Genomic DNA, 20,888 nt, shown 5'->3' with positions numbered 1-20,888 from the left:
TAGATGAAGCTGAATGGAGCATCTACAAGGTTTTCAATTAGCTCATTTGAAAAATAAATAAAGAGCAGAGCAAAATAATACATCTTTCTTTTGCTGTCTCAGAGACACATGAAGCTGTCCTTTTCTTTTAGAAACTGTATAATTTTCTACATTTAGCCAAATGCCTCACAATAACATGAGTGTTTTCTAACAAAACCCCGTAAAACCACATCATATTTGTCCATGGTCATAAATTACAAGCAGATGGCATGTGAGTGCCCCTCAAAAGGAAAAATAAGTGGATGAGACACATTTAGAGACAATGATTCAGATTAATTGTTCTTGTTTGCATAGAGAAAGAGAGATTTGACTTCTTGAGCTGGATGGGTAATTCCTTTGGCAGACAACATATTTATGAGCTCAAAGTTAATTCCCTCATTCACAGAGACACATCAGGACTGACTCCTCTTCCTCGTGTGTCTGCAGCCATCCATATATGATTGACTGTGTTTACATCACAATATACATACGGTGTGTTACAGATTGTCTGATTCAAACATCAGATTTACATGGAGTGCACCAGCAGTATAAAGCCTGTCTAAATGTAAATGCTACATGGACTGCAGTTAAATAGTTAAATAACACTGGTTGACCTCTAAAAGCATTTTCACACAACCTTCAATCATCCATCCCACAATCCTCCATCTATCCTTCTACCCATCCATCCTTTGAGGATAACATGTTAATACAAAAAAAATGTATAATCTGGATTAGGAATTCTGGTTTATATCAGTTTAAATCATATCTGTCTGATAGATTATCATTTGTTAACGTGTCCTCTAAACACACCCCAGTTAGTGATGGTGTTCATCAGGGTTCTGGTCTTGGTCCAGTTTTATTCTCTTGATGCTTCTATCATTAGGAAACACAACATTAATGCCCGTCATTATGCTGACGACAGCCAGCTGTATTTATTCATTTAACCTGAAGAAACTAACAAGCTACTGAAGGTTAAGTCTTGTATTAAAGACCACGATATCCCATAATTTCCTGCTTTTTAATTCAGAAAAAAACGGAGGTTATTGGTCCTCATTCACCGATCCTTCTTATGAACAAATTTGTTAATAAGTCCTACTTATAACCTATTTAGGAAGATTGTAGAATTGATGAAAATATTCATATCTTGAATTTGTTTGTAGGTCAGAAAACAACTACAAACTCTCAGGAGAACTCTTATGAACATTTGAGTGAACAAAGTCAGCATTTGTTTTCTGCTGTTCAGTTAATTAAAATACAATAATAATATTATAGTAATGGTTTTGTCAAGTTTTTAATTTTTTTTTGATAATTTAAAAAGCTTTTTATTAGGCTTTTTCAAAATAGATTGCAAGATATTGCTGATAGTATCCTAACGTCATATTTTCCCTCAGCGGAAAATTAAACAATTTTTTATTTACTTAATTTATTCATGAACAAGTCGCAATCAAGACGGGTTGTTATCTCTATTATTGGTCTTCCTAAAACCATTGATGCAACTGAACAAATGCCAGATCCATTCCCACAACCACTAGAATATCACTCCATAAATTTCCAACTCACCAGAAACTCCCACATCCACCTGCTGAATGTAATCTTTAGCCATGACACCTGTTTAGATGGGTGGGTGGGTGAGTAGGTAGGTAGGTAAGCTCGTCGGTCAGTCAGTAGATAGATAGATAGATAGATAGATAGATAGATAGATAGATAGATAGATAGATAGATAGATAGATAGATAGATAGATAGATAGCTCATAATAGCTCACAATTTTACACATAGACATGTTTTAACAGTAATACAAGAAATTAAAACAAATTAAATAAAAATATCAATAAGATTGAGGAGATATGAGTAATAGTTTCCTTTACACGCCACCTCTGCCCTCTCTTAGGAGGAGTAACCTGGGCTTGGACCAAGCCTCTTGCATTTTATTATAAAAATTGTAAATAAAGACTGTTCATTTCCTCCTTCAGTCTCCGTGTTTTCTGCATTTGGGTCCACCACCTTGCAAAGGTCCCTGACTGTGATACTACTACCACACCAGGATCCACATTCTGCACCCCAAAAGCAAATATTTCCACTTGGTGATCCAGATTATTAATGTAAAGATGTTTTATTTTCCATGTCTCTCTAATGTGACCCAGGCCTGCCAACATTTCATTAATCCTCAGAGTGAGATTTGGTGGAACCAACCAAAATTTTACTGCATACACGGCAGCAAGACATAAGAATAATTTTTCTAGAATTGTGTGCTTTGTCGGACTGGCTTGTGGTCTTTTTTTTAATTAATAGCTGATCGAGGTGGTGAGAAAATACAAAAACGAGTACAACATGTGGAAAATCATTCCAGCCCTGGAACAACACAGTTATCACGGCAGTGTTAGAAAGAGGAACCCAGTCATTCCCTCTCTTACTAGATCGCCCCCATTGATAAAGTCAAGCCCACTCTTTGCCCCCCATGTATAAAAGTTTAGCTCCGCCACTGCTGTTAGATGAACAGTTGCCCTGGTTAAAATAAGTGGTAAAAAAAAATCCCATTAGCTTTAAAATCAGTACAGATGAAGAAGTTTGGACTGGGTAACTGCAGGAGAACCTGAGTCTATTTCTAGTTAGTGGATGTGAAACAGATAAAATCCTGGGGAACCTTCAGGCTGAGAGATGTGGATGTCCTGAGGGTCATTTTACTGTTAGGAGGCTGAATTAGAGTGTAATTACATTTGTGGTGCAGGGTTAGGTGAAGTTCAGGAAGCCAGCTCAGTTGGGGTTGGAGCATGCTGCTCAGTGGTGGACATGATGGATGGACTCCTCCCCAGCTCTTCACATTGATTCCTCCAGCTCTAATGGCCCAGGGAGTTGGTAGCATGGGCACGTCTTCTCAGAGATGAATGACCTGTACCTGTGGTCCCGGGCCTGTTCCTTCCAGTCCTGGACTGCATCTTTATCGTGCATCGATTGGCAGCAGCGATAAATGCTTCGCTGTGGTTGCTGGGCGATGCTCGTGGTAAAGAGTGCAGGTGTCTTCCCTGCAGAAACACAGAATTCATCAGCAAGGCCACAGTGGTCCTGACCTGACATTAGATCCTCTTTATCTAATTACCCCCACTCTGTAGGGGTGCAGGATTTGGTAACAGCATGTGCTGCTTCATGTTAAAGCTAAACCAGGACTACAGAACATGGTCTGGGAGTGTTCACAATGAAGATCATAGTTTAATCCTAAATGAGCATCTGGAATATTAGTAGAAAATGGTGTGAATGCATTCTGCTGAATCTTCTATGCTGAACGATTTTGGCTGAATTTGCTGAAAACTGGAAATGTTAAGGAATGATAAGATGAATGCTTAGAGATTGTGTTAAGAAAGATAAAAATGTATGAAGTCAAGCTTTGAACATGAGATTTCTCTTGGTGATTTACAGATATTTACAGGTTTACAGGACTAGTTTTCTTGTTTGACTGTGTGGTATTAATATTTTGCCTAATTGTTTTAAATTTTGGCTAAGTTGGCAGATTTGTTTTATTTCTCAGTATCAAGGAACTCTGGGCTGAACTGTTTAGGAGGATCTGTAAGTTTTTCCATCATAGCAAACATCATTTTGATTATAAAATGATGTTTGTTCTTCAAAAGTTCTGTCAGTTGAGCCCTCCACGCTGACTCAGAGTTCATCTCCATAGCAACTCATTATAATCACTGAATTTCGCTTAATCAATAATAATTTGAATATTTTGGAAACCATTTGAAAATGAAAAATATGTGTTTCTCACATCTAAAAGTAAAATTGTTGTGTTTTAAAGTTTGAATTTCTTGGTAACAGTACCTTAACCAGAGATAACCGGGAAGAAATTTCTGACAATGTCAGAAAATGAGGATGCTGCAGCTCGGATTTACATTTAATGAACCAATAAGAACAGAGCATGGAAAGATGTGAATCTGGCATTGGAATATTTTTCTGTTCCATCTTTCAACATTAGGGGTGTGTGATGCTAGAAAAACCTGTTATTAATTCAGTATCAGGTAAATACAGGTCCAAAACAACAATACTGATACAGATAGCAATACCTACTTTTTACTCAGAAACGCTGATTATGCATTTTCTTGTTGGGTGGAGCAGTGTGTCAAATGTTGTGATGGCAGTAATTTCCCAGAGGTGAAATGAAGCTATACTGTATGTTTTTATTTGCTCTGTAAAAAGGAACTGCCATGAACATATCAATCTAACTTGTTTACTCACCAAGCAGGAAAACACATGACACATACACTTTGAGCCAAGTGCACAAGTCTCTATCAAATGTGGTATATACCAAGGAGATCCTTTGTCCCCGCTGCTGTTCTGCATGGGCCTGAACCCCCTCAGCCAATTAATCAACAAGTCTGGCTATGGCTACCGACTCAGGAATGGGGCCACCATCAGTCACCTCCTCTACATAGATGACATCAAGCTGGACGCTAAGAGAGAGCGAGACATTGAATCACTGATCCACAGCACCAGGATCTACAGCAGGAAGGGCATTCGGACTGGAGAAATGTGGCTGAATGGTAACAAAGAGAGGGAAGGTAGTCCACATAGAGGGCATTGCACTCTTAGAGGGCAGAACAACAGATGTTGAGGAGAGCTTTAAGTATCTTGGCATACCACAAGCAAACGGCAACCACGAAGAAGCCACAAGGAAAGCTGCCACAGCCACATTATCTGCAACGAGTATATATATATAAATATATATATATATATATATATTTATATATATATATATATAAATTCATCTTTCAGTGAGTGGCAGTATATTGGATGACTCACTAATATCTAATAAAGTGGCTAATTTAAGCTATACTATCCTCACCAATGCAAATTCTTAAAAAAGGATTTTTTAGCAAATGCACATGATATATCTAAAATTATTATTACTTCTAATTTGTAATCTTTAAGATAAAATGAAATCAAGTAAACAATAATGGAATATTTTATTTTTCTTATGCTGAATGAAGAGAAGAACGACATAAACTGGAAGTGGAACACTTGGATTTGGAAAGGGGCTGCAGAGGATCTGAACTAGTAAAGTTGATGGATTGCTGACATTTCTAACACATCAGTGTGTGTGTAGATCAGAAGTTTACCAGGTCATAGGAGTTTTCAGTGCAACAAGAGCAGTGTTGTGTGTAACGCATTACAAAGTAACGCATTATAGTAACGTAACTACTTTTTGGAGTAAGAAGTATTGTAACGTGTTACCACTGAAAATTTGGTAATGTAACATAGGTTACTTTTTCAGTTCGGCACAACATTACTTTTCATAGGGACAGATTTGACCTAAAGAACATGACTGCAACTCTGTCTTCCCAGCTGCATGCGCGTTTGCAAAGTAGTCACAATTCACCAGCTCTCAGGCCACCATATATGACCGCGGCTGGTGGCAGCATGGCGAATGAGACGCATACAACATTAACTTTTGAGGGGTGGAGGTATTCCCATCACTTTCAACTCGTCGAAATCAAAGGGTGGAATGTAATTGTAAGATGTACACTGTGTCTTGGCAAAAAACTGTTGTCCACTGCCGTGAACTCAACTGACAACCTTACCAAGCATTTGAAAGGAAAACATGCTAATGGGAAGCTTGTAGCCCAAGATCCCTGGGGAAATGGTGACATGTCGAATCCAAGTCCAAATAAGCAGCTAAAACAGTTTCACCGGGTAACTAAACAAGAGCTGGACAACTCAGGATGAAGAGCAGGGTGTTGTTTCACAGATGTGGAAGAGTTGATTGGGACCACAGCAGGACAGTTTACTCTTCCCCCGCATTTTAGATGTGAACTCGTGCAATGATGTTGACAAATGGCTGTCATCCAGTAATGACACAAAACTTGTATACAGGAGTGGACTAAGGCAAGCCGTTCTACTGTGGCCTCAGAGATTGGGAATGAAACATGTGGGAAAAAACTGATTGTGCCTTCTTTAACAAGGTGGAATTCCTGCCATGATACCTTGTCCCGTATCTGTGACATCCCGACCAACAATTTGAATACGCTTTGCACTAGACTGAACATCAGAGCCCTAACAGAACACAAACATCTATTCCTAAAGGAATACTGCAGTGTTTTGAAACAGCTGACAGTGGCTTTGGATATATTGCAAGGCGAAGACAACTGTTATTATGGTAGTCTTCTACCCACACTAGAGACCCTGATGTCCAGGACGCTGGCTCTCCAAAATAAACTGTCGAGGATGACAACAGACCTACCAGGTGTGATTGTAATAACCGATATGATACATTTGGATAAATGCAGTTTTCCTCCCATTATAGGGTCATGTGTCTAAAAACTAGGCTTGTGTCTTCTATATAATTTTGTCATAGGCCATCAAGACGTGATTCGCATCGGTGTTGGAGAGCAGGGAGGTTCTATTGGCTGCCTTGACATTGCCGAAAATTAAAAGTTCGATGGATAGGTGAAGTGGAGTGGAGAGAAACAGTGCGCGCGCTTCTCATAGTGGAGTGCCGCTCTCTATTCCATGATGCAGAGCCAGCTGAGAAAACTCAAGAAGTTGCCGCACACAGCAGCGCCAGTGAAGGACTTTTTGTCTGTTGCTGAGGAGGAAAAAGATGCAATGTCCTTTAGCGCAGACTCAGAGTTACTTGACTATATGAGATCAGGCTCCGAGTTGGAAGTCCTCAATCGCTTCCCCTGAGTGAAAGCTATATTCATGAAATACAACACTGCCACACCATCTAGTGCTCCTGTAGGCAGGCTGGGAGGTCTAGCGCTTACCCCCAGAAGAAACAGACTTTCAGATGACCGTTTTGAAAGACTGCTCCTAATGAGGTATAATAAGGTAAGGTAATAAGGTACAGACAAATCTCAAGCTTATGCCTAATACCTTGTTTTCCCTCTACTATTATTCATTGTGATAGAGGTCAGCATTTTTAGTTTAAAGAGCCTTTTCAGTTCTGTGGCTGGTCATTCTTTAAGTTCTGCCTGATTTTATTTAGACTAAAATGTCTTTTCCTCCAAGCTGTGTAATGCCATTTTATTTCATTTATTGATATGATGGACCAATTGAATGCAAGACATTTTAAAGTTATTCGATTTTCTGTTGGATTTAGATGAGGCATGCTTTATTTTGAGATATATGAGCCATTTTTACCATGTTGTTATAAGGACCAGTGTTTTCTAGTCAAGCGCTCTGTTTGTAATATTTTTATAATAAAGAGCACAAAAGAAATACCTGTTGTGTCTTCCATAGTATAACTTCATGTAGGCCTACACATCTAGGAACAGATATGTAGTTCTGCTGAAAGTCATGCTACATTAAAAGTAACGTAAAAGTAACAAGTAGCGTAAAAAGTTACTTTCCAGAAAGGGTAACTAAGTAAAGTAACGGATTACTTTTTAAGAAGTAAAGACTAACAAGCAAAAGTTACTTTTTAAAAGTAACTTCCCCAGCACTGAACAAGAGTGATATCTAACCCCCCACAAACCACAAGTAATAGAACATCAGTATATTGTATAGCTACTAATTAGATTAAATGACAGTGCCGGTCTGCCTCTTCCCTTCATGCAGACGGCCTTTGTGGTGCACTTCCAGTCTGGCCTGATGTCCATCTCTTAATAAGAAGATAAAAAGGATAAAGAAATTGGAAATGAAAGGAAACAGTCCATCAACATTCAAAGGCCGACTTGTTCACTGTGTTAAAGGGCTCACCTGGTTTTGTCCCCTTTTCTATCAAGGCTTCATTCACATGCAAAGTGATGGTTGTGTAGGGGCTGGATTACCCAGAATCCCACTGTGTGACCACATGCTTCCCCCTTGTTGTCAGAGGCTCATGTCGAGGAGCAGTCTGCTGCAGACTGTTGGAGATCAAAGGCAAAAATACTGCAGATTTGATTTGTGCAGAGAAGAAGGCAGAGTGAGACTAGCTGAGCTTTGTCTTGTCAGAAAGCCAGGCTGGGAACAAAGTGAAGAAAATGAAGCCACGTGATTCTATTTACTGCCCACCTTCTGCTTTAAAGTCAGATTCAGCTTTTTTCTTTCTGGGTTAGGTCACAGAAATCATCAGTCATTACTGAAAGAAGTTTTATCTAGACAGAGCATGACTGCAGGAGCTGTGGTGCTAATCAGCTTCCACTTGTTTGAAAAATGAACTTGACACCAGATGCTTGTGTTTCTCCCAGAAATTAAATGCCTGAACAACAGCCAGAAATGTCCCTTTTAACCTATGGACAATAAAGTATCTGCTTTGCCAAGTACTCCTTGACATTGGTCCAGATGTCCAAGTCTATCAAACAGTGTTCAAGGACTGCTGTGGCCCTGCCGAGGCCAGCCAAGAAAGCACTCACATTTCCTCATCCATGCTGGGTCCATGTGGAGAAAAGACCCTGCTCTTCAACTCAAACCCTTCCTCCAAGATGAACCCACAGTAGCCAGTTTGCCTTGAGGAGTAGATATTAACCCTTAAAACTCAAATTCTACCATCATCATCAGTGTCTCAGGAGCAGTAGTGTGTAGCTCTGTGGGGTAAACTGCGATGGATAGCTACCCTGTAGGTGATCTACGGAAGTTTTCCAGATATTTCTATCCCATCCAGGAGGTTTGCAATCCAGCCACACGTGTTTATTCAGAGACTCTATCTGGTAACTCCACAATGATCCATGATAACAGCATTATTTATCACATTTCATCATAAAACGATCACTATTACTACTATGTTGCTAAGAGACCTCTATTTAGACCTGGACATGATGATGAAGCCACTTCCTGTCAAACTTTTCACCAATCAGAGAGCTTAGATTGATGGTAACATCCAATCAGTCTGGTTTATACTGGGATTAAAAGCTTCATCTGCTACAGACTGGTTTATACTGGGATTAAAAGCTCCAGCTCCTACAGACTGGTTTATACTGGGATTAAAAGCTCCATCTGCTACAGACTGGTTTATACTGGGATTAAAAGCTCCAGCTCCTACAGACTGGTTTATACTGGGATTAAAAGCTCCAGCTCCTACAGACTGGTTTATACTGGGATTAAAAGCTCCAGCTCCTACAGACTGGTTAATAAAAAATAAATAAATAAAATATAATAAAAATAGAAAATGGCTGGGGTTTTATAGATCTAAACCTACCAACAAGCCTCCTACAGGTCATAAAGAATTCCTGTTTATACTGAATTTACGGTTCGGTAAAATGAAATCTTACAGGATTGATGTAAAGGCAACAGAAATACAGAGAAATACTCAGAAAAAACAGAAAACAGTTTATTTTAGAAAAATGAATTATAATAATCTGAAGAAGTGCCACACATAGCAGAGATGAAAAAAGAATAAGTGACACAAAAAGCTGTTGGGAAAGTACATGAAAACCTAAGAGGGTCATCTTTACATAGAGCTGAAACTAAAAGGATTACTACCATGTGGCATCATTCAGACCACGCGAGGGAAGCTCACCGTTTCGATTACAGACCAAAATGTTTCCTTTTGTGTCAGGATTCAGCTCATTAGGCCAGTCTCTGGTTAGATAGATCCCCTAGATGTGGTTTGTCTGGCTCTGCTGCTGTCAGGAGAGTTTTGACTTTACAATTAACCCTTCCATCTATTTGAAGGCTGTTTTCTAGTATTTCCATGGGTGTGGATGGTATTTTTGTGGTTGCAGAGGTGAACTTGGGTTGGGACAACCCGGGTTGGAGTCCCTAGAGCACCATCAGCAGTTTTAACCTGGGGTTTTCTGTACAATGAAGCTGGTTCACTTCTTACAGGGGAAAATCACCATGGTAACTTATACTGAATGGCTGACCTGCTCCAGAGCAGGTTGTGTTCTAGATCAGAGATCAGCAAGTATAAAAGCTCCATCTCCTGACCAATCAGTTCTCTTGGAAAGTGAACGCCCATTCTGTCAACGTTAGTGGTGGATCATTAGACGAGTGCTTAGGAGAGGAAGAGATTTTAGGGACAGATGCATCCTTTAGATGAAGAAATGGAACCTGGTCACTGAGAGCTTTGAAGAATGTTTCTGTCCTTGCTCTTGACTTGTTCCCGTTTAGCTCCACCAGGGTTGATTTAAGATAACGAGCTTAATAATAAAGCTCAGAACTGCAGAACCAGGAATTTATGGAAGCAATTAATATTCCAACAGAAACGCTCACACGGGGGTGGAGCCAGAAGCACTCAGAGAGTCAAATCTTTTTCATTTTATCTGTTTTTGCCAATGATTGTGGGCATTATTTTTGTGTTAGAAGCTCTTGCAAAATGATCCGAATCTTCCCATAGTGAAGAATCCTTTAATAAAAGCTTGGATCCAAGCAGTGATCTGGATCACCCTTAATCACTTGTTCCTTATTCCATTTCTGACATTTCCTGAAAATTTGATCAAAATCTGTTCCTAAGGTTTTGAGTTATGTTGCTAACAGACAGACAGACAAACCATCGCCACCAAAGTGACCTCCACCTTGTTGGAGGTGATAATAAATGTAAAGGAAATTGAGGAAACTTTGAGTGAGAAAAAGCCAGAGCATTGCCAATATTAGAGTCCTATGTTTTTTTTTTTTTATTTTCCTTTGGTTGTGCACCTCAGTGAACTTTGTCATTTTGCAATCCATAAGGTAAACCTTACATCTCTGTTCCAGGATTATTTATGTGTCAAACAGCAGCTATTCTGTGAAAGGACAGCTGGAAGTCAAAGCTTACCAGATGTTTTTCAAAAGAATTTTTATAATCTAGCTTCCAAGAAGTCCAGATAGAGGTCCCACAGTCTTCCATCTGTTTTCTCTGAGAGAAATGGCAAAAACTGGCTCAAAGTTTTAACGGTTAGTAAAATATTGAAACTTCTGCGTGACATTGAACACCTCACCACTGTGCACTTTGTTAGCTGAAGCGATCTCCAGTCAGTATCGGGGTTTGTTGGGCTCTCTGCCTTGTTCTGAAAGCACAGAGGAAAATGATCAATTACATTATGCAGTGGACCTTTGTCTCCCCGGCTCCAAGAAATGAAAATAGGCAATCATCCATCAGACCAGAGCAAGCAGTTGCTTCCCAAAGCCTGAAAATATGATTACATTGCTTTGACTCCATTTATCTGCATACCTCCTATTCAGCAGTGTGAACTGGAGTGTGCTACTCCACCCAAAGAAGACTGCAGCCCAGAAATTCCTCTCAAGCTGTCCCCAATCCTCTTAATGCCATCAATCCTGCTTTTGCTCATTCCACCTCATTGTCTCTTTATTTCAGCATTTTCCTGCATGGGGAAGCTTGATTGATTTGGCTTTCTAGGATGGGAGACAGGAAAGTTAGGGTGCTAGGAAAAGTGTTTGAGAGCATCCTATAAATCCTGACACAGACGGATGAGTGGGATGAATCCTTTGACTTTTGGATTATAGCAGCAGCTTCCTTTCAACTTTACTCCTGCTTGGTAATACAGTGAGCAGCATATCTGCCCTCCTGTTGCCTGGAGCACTAAGCTATAGCAAGCTAATAGGAACAGGGCCACGGTGAGGTCTTTAGATCAGACCCTCTGCTGGGCCGGTTTTGGCCCAGCAGAGGGCTGGAACTTCTAAAAGCTCATTAAACGTAAACTTTTTAAAATGTATTTGTATTACTTTATGTTTAAACTGAGATGAAAATGTGGAGATTTTGTTATTTCTAGGTTATTTTGCTGTTAGTTTCCTGGTCTGAGCTGCTGGACACCAGATTGTTCTGTATGCGACCCCTGAACTAAGACGCTACTTAGACATTTCCTATTTGTGTGAATTGACCCTTGCTAGAAAATGATGATGATTATGTTGTCTGACATCGGATCAGATTGATTGCTTTGTAGATGTTACAAAGGTAACATGCTGTTTTTGCCTTATCAAAGCACAAAGTGACGGCAAACTGCTTGTGTAAGGGGAAATGCATTTTTCCAACACCTCGTCATTGGTCTCGGTTACACACCATCTTATATAACCCCAAGCAGACATGTAAAAATAGTTTTGTTTTGGCTTTGCATGCACACACACTCTTTAATAGTGTGCTGTAAATATGTAGAACAACCTGAAATGCAGGCTTGTCTTCCTCATGTTTATGCTTTAGCCTACAGCAAAGAAGAGTTGCATCATGTTGGACTGAAACTGAGTCTAATGAACAGGATTGTAGTTTGGTTTCCATCCAAATGCTGTGCATAGCATTAACATAGGTTTTAGAAAATAGGCAAATAAAATACATTAAGTTGCTATTTACTATACATGTGATCATTACTGACATATAAGTGGAACCCATTTTTCATGGCAAAAGTCAAAATAAGTGATATATATATAGTGAGCGTCCTCTTTACTATTGTTGCGCACCAATAGGTTAGAGTAAGTAAAATATGTAATGAAATGATTCAAAAGGGTCGTTTCAGGCCCTCAGTGCCAACATGATACAGTCTTACATGATCCCTGGAAATTAGCGCACAAGAATGAGGAGGATGTGGGTAATGTGTTGGTTTTCATGCCTCACAGGATTTACACTCACTTGTAGGTAAGTCCTAGCTCCATCATGGAGATGGACAAGCCACACATATTAGGACGTAAAGGCCATAAAATGTGTGACTTAATAATAAAGAGCTCAGTTTTTAAATGATCTTGTATCCTGACTCCAGGACACTAGAACCCACACAATATTAAACATATAACAAATTTATATGCTTGTATATATACATATATATACATATATGATTCAATGATCAAATAAAATAGAATAGAATAAAAGCAGCAAGTTCTGCTTACTAACTAACAGATAACCAAATCATTACAGTAAAATTCCTTAAAATGATTAATAAGTTAGGAGTGTGAGTGGGTGACTGAAGACAGCAGCTTTATTATCAGCAGGCTACTGTTGCATAAGGCAGACACAGTGTGGAGCAGTGACACAGTAACAACAGTCTGGAGATAATTCTATTCATTTTCAATAAATAACTTCATTAAATTCTGTTTGTTTTTACAAGATATAATAGTAGAGATATTAAAAAGTTTTGTTTAGTAGGAAAAAACAGGTTTTCCCTTATGAAGATGTAATTTTATTATTTAATTCAAAATCAGATCAAATTCAGTTGCTGACCTCTGTACTAGAGGGTGATCTGAGTAGTCTAAGTAATCTGAGTAATCTGAGAGCCGAACTCACTGTGTCACAAACACAAATTGGTAAAATTATTAGATGACATGATGTCTTAGTTCAGGATGACTAAAAACTGACAAGTTTCCTGTTAATATGTAGTATCGTAGCAAAGGCTTGAAAACATCTCACATCAGGCTGTTTTCATCACATCTGCAGACCTTCATCTGTTTCTTTTCTTCTTCTTTCCTTCCTTCTTTTTCTTCGCTGATTACCTGATCAATTCTTTCATCTATTCATTTGTCAGTCGAACTGAGAATAAAACCATCACCATCCGGCCAACACTGTCAACTCAGCATTGCAATGATGTTACGTATGGACAGATTTATCTTTAGTTTTTTTTTCAATGACTTCACATAACCTACAAATAACAACAAATGTGACTCTACAGGTTAACCAAACTTCATGAGTGAAATTCAGTTATGTGGAAGCACTCTAGGTGTGATTTAATTTAATCTGTGAGCTCCAGAGGTGAGCCCCCCTCCCACCCATCTCCCTTTGACATTAAATAAATTAAATAACCTGGGAAGAGGTAGTCTGGGAAACTGGTTGGGACAAATTATAACAGATTTATTTTTTTTTTTCTCCTCCTTTTGCTCATGCACCCCTACAGACTGTGTCCTGGGCATTTGCCCACTTCACCCACAGCAAAACCCGTCTCAGAGCCGAACTAAAAGTATTCTGACATACGCACCAGGCTGGGCTTGAAGGGCTGTTCCTCTGTAAATGTGGAACTTTTGCAGAGTGATGTCTCTTTTACAGCACTGAATTCCTCAAAATCTCTGGCTCATTTCTGGATGATCTCATGCTTATTCAGACTAAGCCTCATTTCCTCCAGAAATGCATCACGCAGAGCCTCTTCCAACAAGCAACAAAACGTCCATGTTGAAATGTTTAAGCCGTTGTAACAAAACTGAATGACATTAAAACATGGAAATCTTGCAGGCAGTTAGGGAGGGTGAGCAGCTTGGCAGGGGTGGGACGTCTCTATGAAAAGCCTGCTGCTCGGGATCAACACAAAAAATGGTGTCAATTCTGTCAATTGCCCCCAAGTCTCCATCCCACAGTGCAACAGCTCTCAGCTTGAACTGGTCTGCACATGATCTAAATGACTGTCTGAGCAAATCCATAACAAGATAACACTGATCTGTAACTGTGTTTGCAAATTGGATTTTAAATTCAGTCTATTTCTTTATTTAAAGGCTAAAATCATGATATTTTTAACTATGGGGGGATGGGGATCATTTTGCTATCAGAGCTTCTACCTCTAAAACTAATGCCCACAATCATTGCCAATGAAAAAAAAAAGAAGAAAAAAAAAAAAATGACAATGGCTGGGCAGAGGTCTGTGCTATGTGTTTCTAATTTCTTTTCTAATGTTGCCAATGAGACTTTTGGTTTCATATTTTTCCAGTAAAATTGAGTAGCTCAGGAGTCAAGTAACTGGACCACTGGGAGTTATTGGAAGCATTGATAGTTAATCTGCGGTACTGTTTTCATTTTAACTGTAGGAATTCGACCAGAACGAAAGTGGAAGTTTGGACCAGCGGGTAAAATCTTGTTAACAGAGGTGCATAGTTGAGCTGTAGAATCCCAGGTAGTTTCAGGAAGTGGTAAAATGGTTGACTTGTTCCAGTTTATGGTGTATTTGGATATTTTGGAAAACCTATTGATTGTTTTGAAGGTGTCTTGTAGTGAATTTTGTGGTTCCTCTAAATACAATAATAAATCATCTGCGTAAAGATCAATCTTATGTTGTGTGATGATGTCTTGGATTCCTTTATTTGATAGTTTCCTGGTCCTTGTCTGGTTCCCTGGTGAAGTGTGAAACTTTGTGAAATGATCCCGTTAATGGTAATGGTGGACCTCGGTGATGAGTATATATCCACTGGATGAGCAGCCAAATCTTTGTGGTGTTCTTAGTGAGAATCTCCACTTTACTTGGTTAAAAGCTCTTTTCTAATGATAGCATTATCATTATTAAAGCAATCTGAAGGTTGAGTTGGATAAATATCACATCTATATCTAAATGGTTAAATCTAAATATTAAATCTAAATGTTTAAATGTAAATATTAAATATTTTTAAATCTAAATGCTATATGTTAGATCTAAATGATAAATCTTGTATTTATCATCAAGCATGTTATTAAATCAGGGGTGGGATTTTAACATGTTAATTACAATTATTTAATTACAAAAAATTAACCTGTCAAAAAAATAAATGCATTTAATCGCAGTTAGCATTTCAAACAATGCAAAACGTTTGTCAGCCCACGAGTTCTGGTATGATTACAGTGACGCACACATCAGAGCTTGGGCTCTATGTTTAGTGAGTTTTCAGACCCCTGTTAGAGATTCCATTTTTTAAAAAAAAACTAGTAGCCGCAAATCTAGAGACTTTTTCTGGTGATATTGGAGACTTTTGGAGACTGATGTGAAAGAGTCCAACGTTTACTCTTATCGATGAGCAGCTGTGCTGCAGCAGGCCCCTCTCCAAAAACACTCAACAGCCTCGGTCCTTCGCAGCATCAGTCCCGGCTCCCAGCATCAATCCCACCTCCCAGCAATAGTTCAAGCTTCCAGCATCAGTCTCGGCTCCCAGCTTCCAGCATCAGTCCCACCTCCCAGCAATAGTTCAAGCTTCCAGCATCAGTCTCGGTTTCCAGCATCAGTCCCAGCTCCAGAGAAGACGTCCACCTCTGTTCCAGGACCAGACTCAAAACTGCTGCTGGCTGATCCCGTCCTGGCTTAACATCAGATATTAATGGGTATCAATAAAGAATGTGGAGGAAAACATTTAAAATTTTAAAAGCTGGAGTTGATGGAGTTATTAAAATACTTAAAATAGCACTTTAAATTTAGATATTTTTCTTATGCTACTGTTCTTAATTGACATGCAATTAAATGCATTTTTCCAATGTTAGAGTTTGGCATTATTATATTCACTTAGATACTTATTTAGATTAAATATTTAGATTTAACATTACATTTGACCCATGGGTCCTTTTTACTTAATTTCTATCTTAAATGTAGGGTAAATGTGCACAAAATAATTAAAACATGTCAGCTACAATGTCCACAAAAAAAAAAAAAAAAGGTTTTAATAAAATGCTGGAACATCAACAATAAATAAACAATAAATGCCGATGTCCACTCCTGATTAAAAAAAAAAAAAAAAAAAAAAGTCAATATAGAAATTCATCTTTGGTAGAGAAAACTTGAGAGGCCATTTCCTCCAAAACTCAGTCAGTTCTGTCTGTTGGAGTAAAGTTAGTTTCACTCATCTCAAGATTTATTATTAAAATACTCTTTTCTTTTATAACAGATTTATCCAGCCTTTTTGTTTTCATTTCAGACTGAGCTCTGATTTGAAATTATCTACAAGCAGCTTCTGGCCCTCAGGCTGCATTTGCCCATTATTACCCAGTTAGACTGAAAATAAACATTTCAAGGCTTCTGGAAAGCTGCCTAGAGTTTGTGCTTTTTGCTTCATTATACCCAGTTTTGTGAGACTTCTCATAAACCACAATCTCAACTGAAGTGAGATGAATAGGCTCCCACAGAACCCCAACTGAGAGAAACCAGGATGGAAACAAGCCCTGACTCATCCCTTAACTTCTAAATGTGAGTAGGAGGGAGTCACATCTCAAGTTTTATCATCTAAATACCCCAGAATCCTGCAGCTTCCTGCACCTCCATCTTAATAAAGGTGTCTGCATGCTGCGAATGAGGGGAACAAAGGAAAATGGAAATGAAACGATGAAAAATTGTGCTCTAAAAGGTCAAAATTGCTAGTTGTTGATCACAGTTTTTGTAAATACAGCCTCTCAAGATGTCAGATTAAAATAATGAGCTGTGGATTCCAGCTACATGAAGATGCCTAGGACCGAACACACTGTTGCTTCCTCAGCAACCCGCAGTGACTCAGCAATCGTGGGAGTTACGTTACAAATTTTACGTTTAAAATTCATGAATCTCAATGCCCCAAAGCTATTATCAAAAACATATAGACTATTATCCAAACTAGAAGACTCAGTCTGTCTTCCAACTTCAAAATGGGAGGGTGACTAGTAACTTTAATAAAGATAAATGGTCACAAATATGTTTAAACACCTTTAAAATGACTAAGAATTCAAATTTGCAACTAATACAATTCAAAATTCTGCATAGAACTCATTATACAGGACAAAGGATGTTCAGGATGGGTCTGTCACAATCAAACATCTGCACACACTGCAATGAAAACACACCAGACAACTACCTCCATGCCTTGTGGTCCTGCACACCTGTCCGCAGGTTCTGGCTTCAGGTATGTGTGGACATGTCAACATGGTTTAAATGTAATATTCCTACAATCCCCGCACTATGTCTACTAAGTGACTTGGGTGACATTAATATGGCAATTAACTCTGCACACATGATACGCACAGCATTATGCATCGCAAAGAAAACTATCCTTGTGAACTGGAAAAACAAAAATAATCTGTGTATTCAACAGTTTAGGAATCTCTTAGTTGACCACATCAGTAGTGAGACAATGTCTGCCTCCTTAAAGAACTATTCGGCTGAATCTCATTCCCTCTGGTCCCCTGTGCTTAGTTCCATCAATTAGTGTAGGTGGAGGACTGTGACCTCGTTGCTATGGGGGTTTGGGAAATGGCCGGGAGTGACTGGTGGTTGCGGGTTCTTTGTGGTTGCCCGTGGTGCGGGACCGGGCTGCTCTGTGGTGGGGGTGGCTCTGGGTCTGGCCTCGTCGGGGGCTGTGGGGGCCAGCGGTTGGAGTCGCCTCGTGGCGGGGGGTGAGGCCGCTGGTGGTGCCTGGGTTGGTGGGCGTCGGTCCTGGGCCGGGCTATTCCGGGGCGGGCTGGGCGGGGGTTCTGGGCTCTTGTGCCCGGGGGTGGTCCTCCTCCCTCCGGGGTGATGGGGTCCTTAGCCCGGTGGTGGGTGGCGCCCATGCGGTGACTATCGCCGGCTTAACGACGCTACAACCCCGGACCCCTACTCGGTGCCCCACATCCAAGAGTTTTCATCGCATCTGGCTGGTAAGGTTATTTTTTCCAAGGTGGACCTCGTTCGTGGTTATCATAAGGTGCCTGTACACCCATTAGACATCCCCAAAACAGCAGTGATCACTTCTTTCGTACAGTTTGAATTCTTGATGGTGCCATTTGGCCTTAAAAATGTTGTTCCAACGTCGTATGGACTTCGTTCTTCGTGACCTGCCCTTCCTCTTTGTGTACCTGGATGACATTTTGGTGGCAAGTACATCCACTGCCGAACACCTGTCCCACTGCAATCCCTCTTTGACCGTCTCAGCCAGCATGGCCTAATCATCAAGCCAGCCAAATGTCAGTTTGGGTTGCCCACCATCGACTTCCTGGATCACCAAGGATGGGGCTGTTCTGCTCCCATCTAAGGTGAAGGTGGTGCTGGATTTCCCACGCCCAGCTACTGTGCGGTCCCTGCAGGAGTTTCTAGAAATGGTGAAATTTTATCACTGTGTTATTCCCAAAGCTGCTGCTCTCATGTGACCACTATACAAGGCTTTGAAGTACAGGTCCCCTAAGCATGTGGTGAACTGGACCACCGATAGACTGGATGCTTTCATGGATGCCAAAACCGCTTTGGCCAGTGCTACGATGTTTGCTCATGCATCACTCAGGGCCCCCATTGCAATTTAATTTAATTTAATTTAATTTTCATTTTATTTTGAACATTAGAAGAATGATTACAACAAATGAAAAACATACAAAACAAAATACTGTTAAAAAAAGAGTGGGAAGAAGTTACAAAAAATCACTATGGACGCCTCAGACTACGTGGTGGGCGCTGTGCATGAGCAGTGGGTGGGTGGTGCCTGACAGCCCTTGCCTTCTTTGCTCCATGAAGGCCTCACTCTGCCCCATTGGATGCAAATACCGCACGTTTAACCGGAAGCTGCTAGCCTTGCACCTCACTGTTCGACACTTCTGTTCGTTTCTGGAGGGCCAGCGATTTATGGTCTTCGTCGACCACAAACCATTCACTTTCGTGATGGCTAAGGTGTCTGAACCTTGGTCTGCCTGACAGCAATGGCAACTGTCCTACATCTCTGAGTTTACCACAGATGTACAACATGTTGCCCGCAAGACCAACGTCGTTGCAGACTGCCTCTCTTGTGCTTTCGCCAGGGACGTCCACCTGGAGCTCGATTCGACCACATGGCAACCGATCAAACCTCAGACCCCAAGGTCCAGTTGCTCAGGCCACTAACCTGCAGCTGCAGAACGTCCCCTTTGGTGAGGGCAGCGCAAAGCTTTTGTGTGAAGTTTCTACCGGTAGTCCAAGACCCATTGTACCGACCATGTGGAGACGGTGTGTGTTTGACGCGGTACATGGTCTTCCTCATCCAGGTAGGAAACCGCCCCAATGTTTGGTGGCATCCAAGTTTGTGTAGCGTGGGCTAAAGAAGGAGGTGCGGGACTGGGTGTACACCTGCGTAGTTTGTCAGCGTTCCAAGGTTCACCTCCTCAGCAACCCACAGGAACTCAGCAACCCACAGCGACTCATAAATCCACAGCAACTCAGCAACCTGCAGTAACTCAGCAACCCACTGTAACTCATCAATCCACAGCAACTCAGCAACCCACAGCAACTCATCAATCCACAGCGACTCAGCAATCCACAGCAACTCAGCAATCCACAGCGACTCAGCAACCCACAGCAACTCAGCAATCCACAGCAACTCAGCAACCCACAGTGACTAAGCAGTCCACAGCAACTCAGCAACCCACAGCAACCCACAGCAACTCATCAATCCACGGCGACTCAGCAACCCACAGCAACTTAGCAACCCACAGTAACTCAGCAACCCACAGTAACTCATCAATCCAGTGCAACTCAGCAACCCACAGCAACTCAGCAACCTGCAGCGACTCATCAATCCACAGCAACTCAGCAAACCACTGTCTCTGTGGTGGTCCCTGTAGTAGTGGCAGGAGTGTTGCTACTGGGGTGATGCTCTGGAGTCCATCTGTTTGACTGGGGTACTGAACAGGTGGAGGTTGTTGTATATGCTCCTTAATTTGTGAAACTTCTGCTTTCAGATCTTGCAGAAGAGTCATGTTAGAACGCATCTCTTTCAGCTCAGACAGAATATCTGGTTGCATGTTACTGTTTTCTGGCTGGATAATTTTTCCTTCTTAGCAGAATGAGGATCAGTTTGGGCAAAATGGATGACAGCCGTCCGGGGAGTTGACACCCTCCTCTTATCCTGTCTCTCGAGCTCACATGTGCAGGAAGCATTCAGTTTTTCCAACAACAGTTCATCTGACATCTGACAAGATGGAGTTGAAGGTCATGTTTGATATTGTCATTTTGTAATCCAGTAGTACTGTGTGGAGGAACATAGTTTGGACTAACTTCGGGTCGTACTTCAACTCAGACTCTGTTTCCAGTGAGGCAAATAAAACTTTCTATCTAAGATCTAGAGCATGAATAACAAAGTTTTTTTTTTCACTTTTCTCCTGATAAAGGCACCGGAGAATCCTCCTCAATGTGGGGAGTGTAAGATTTCTTTTCCCCTCCAGGTAGCCGCGGAGCTGCATGACGGGGGCTATAGCTCTTATTACAGCATCTACTATCTCTGTTTCTGGAAAGCTTATTTCTTATTTCCCTTATTTAAAGCATGTTCATTTTGGCGTGCTAGGCTAGTAAAAGTAAGGGGGTCTCTCTGCCCTGGGTCACCAATTTGGCCAGATATTTTAAAGTCTTTATGCCATGAAGGT

Source organism: Melanotaenia boesemani, chromosome 22 (genome assembly GCF_017639745.1).
Source record: "Melanotaenia boesemani isolate fMelBoe1 chromosome 22, fMelBoe1.pri, whole genome shotgun sequence".
In the NCBI taxonomy this organism is placed as follows: Eukaryota; Metazoa; Chordata; class Actinopteri; order Atheriniformes; family Melanotaeniidae; genus Melanotaenia; species Melanotaenia boesemani.
This window is presented reverse-complemented; position numbering follows the sequence as displayed.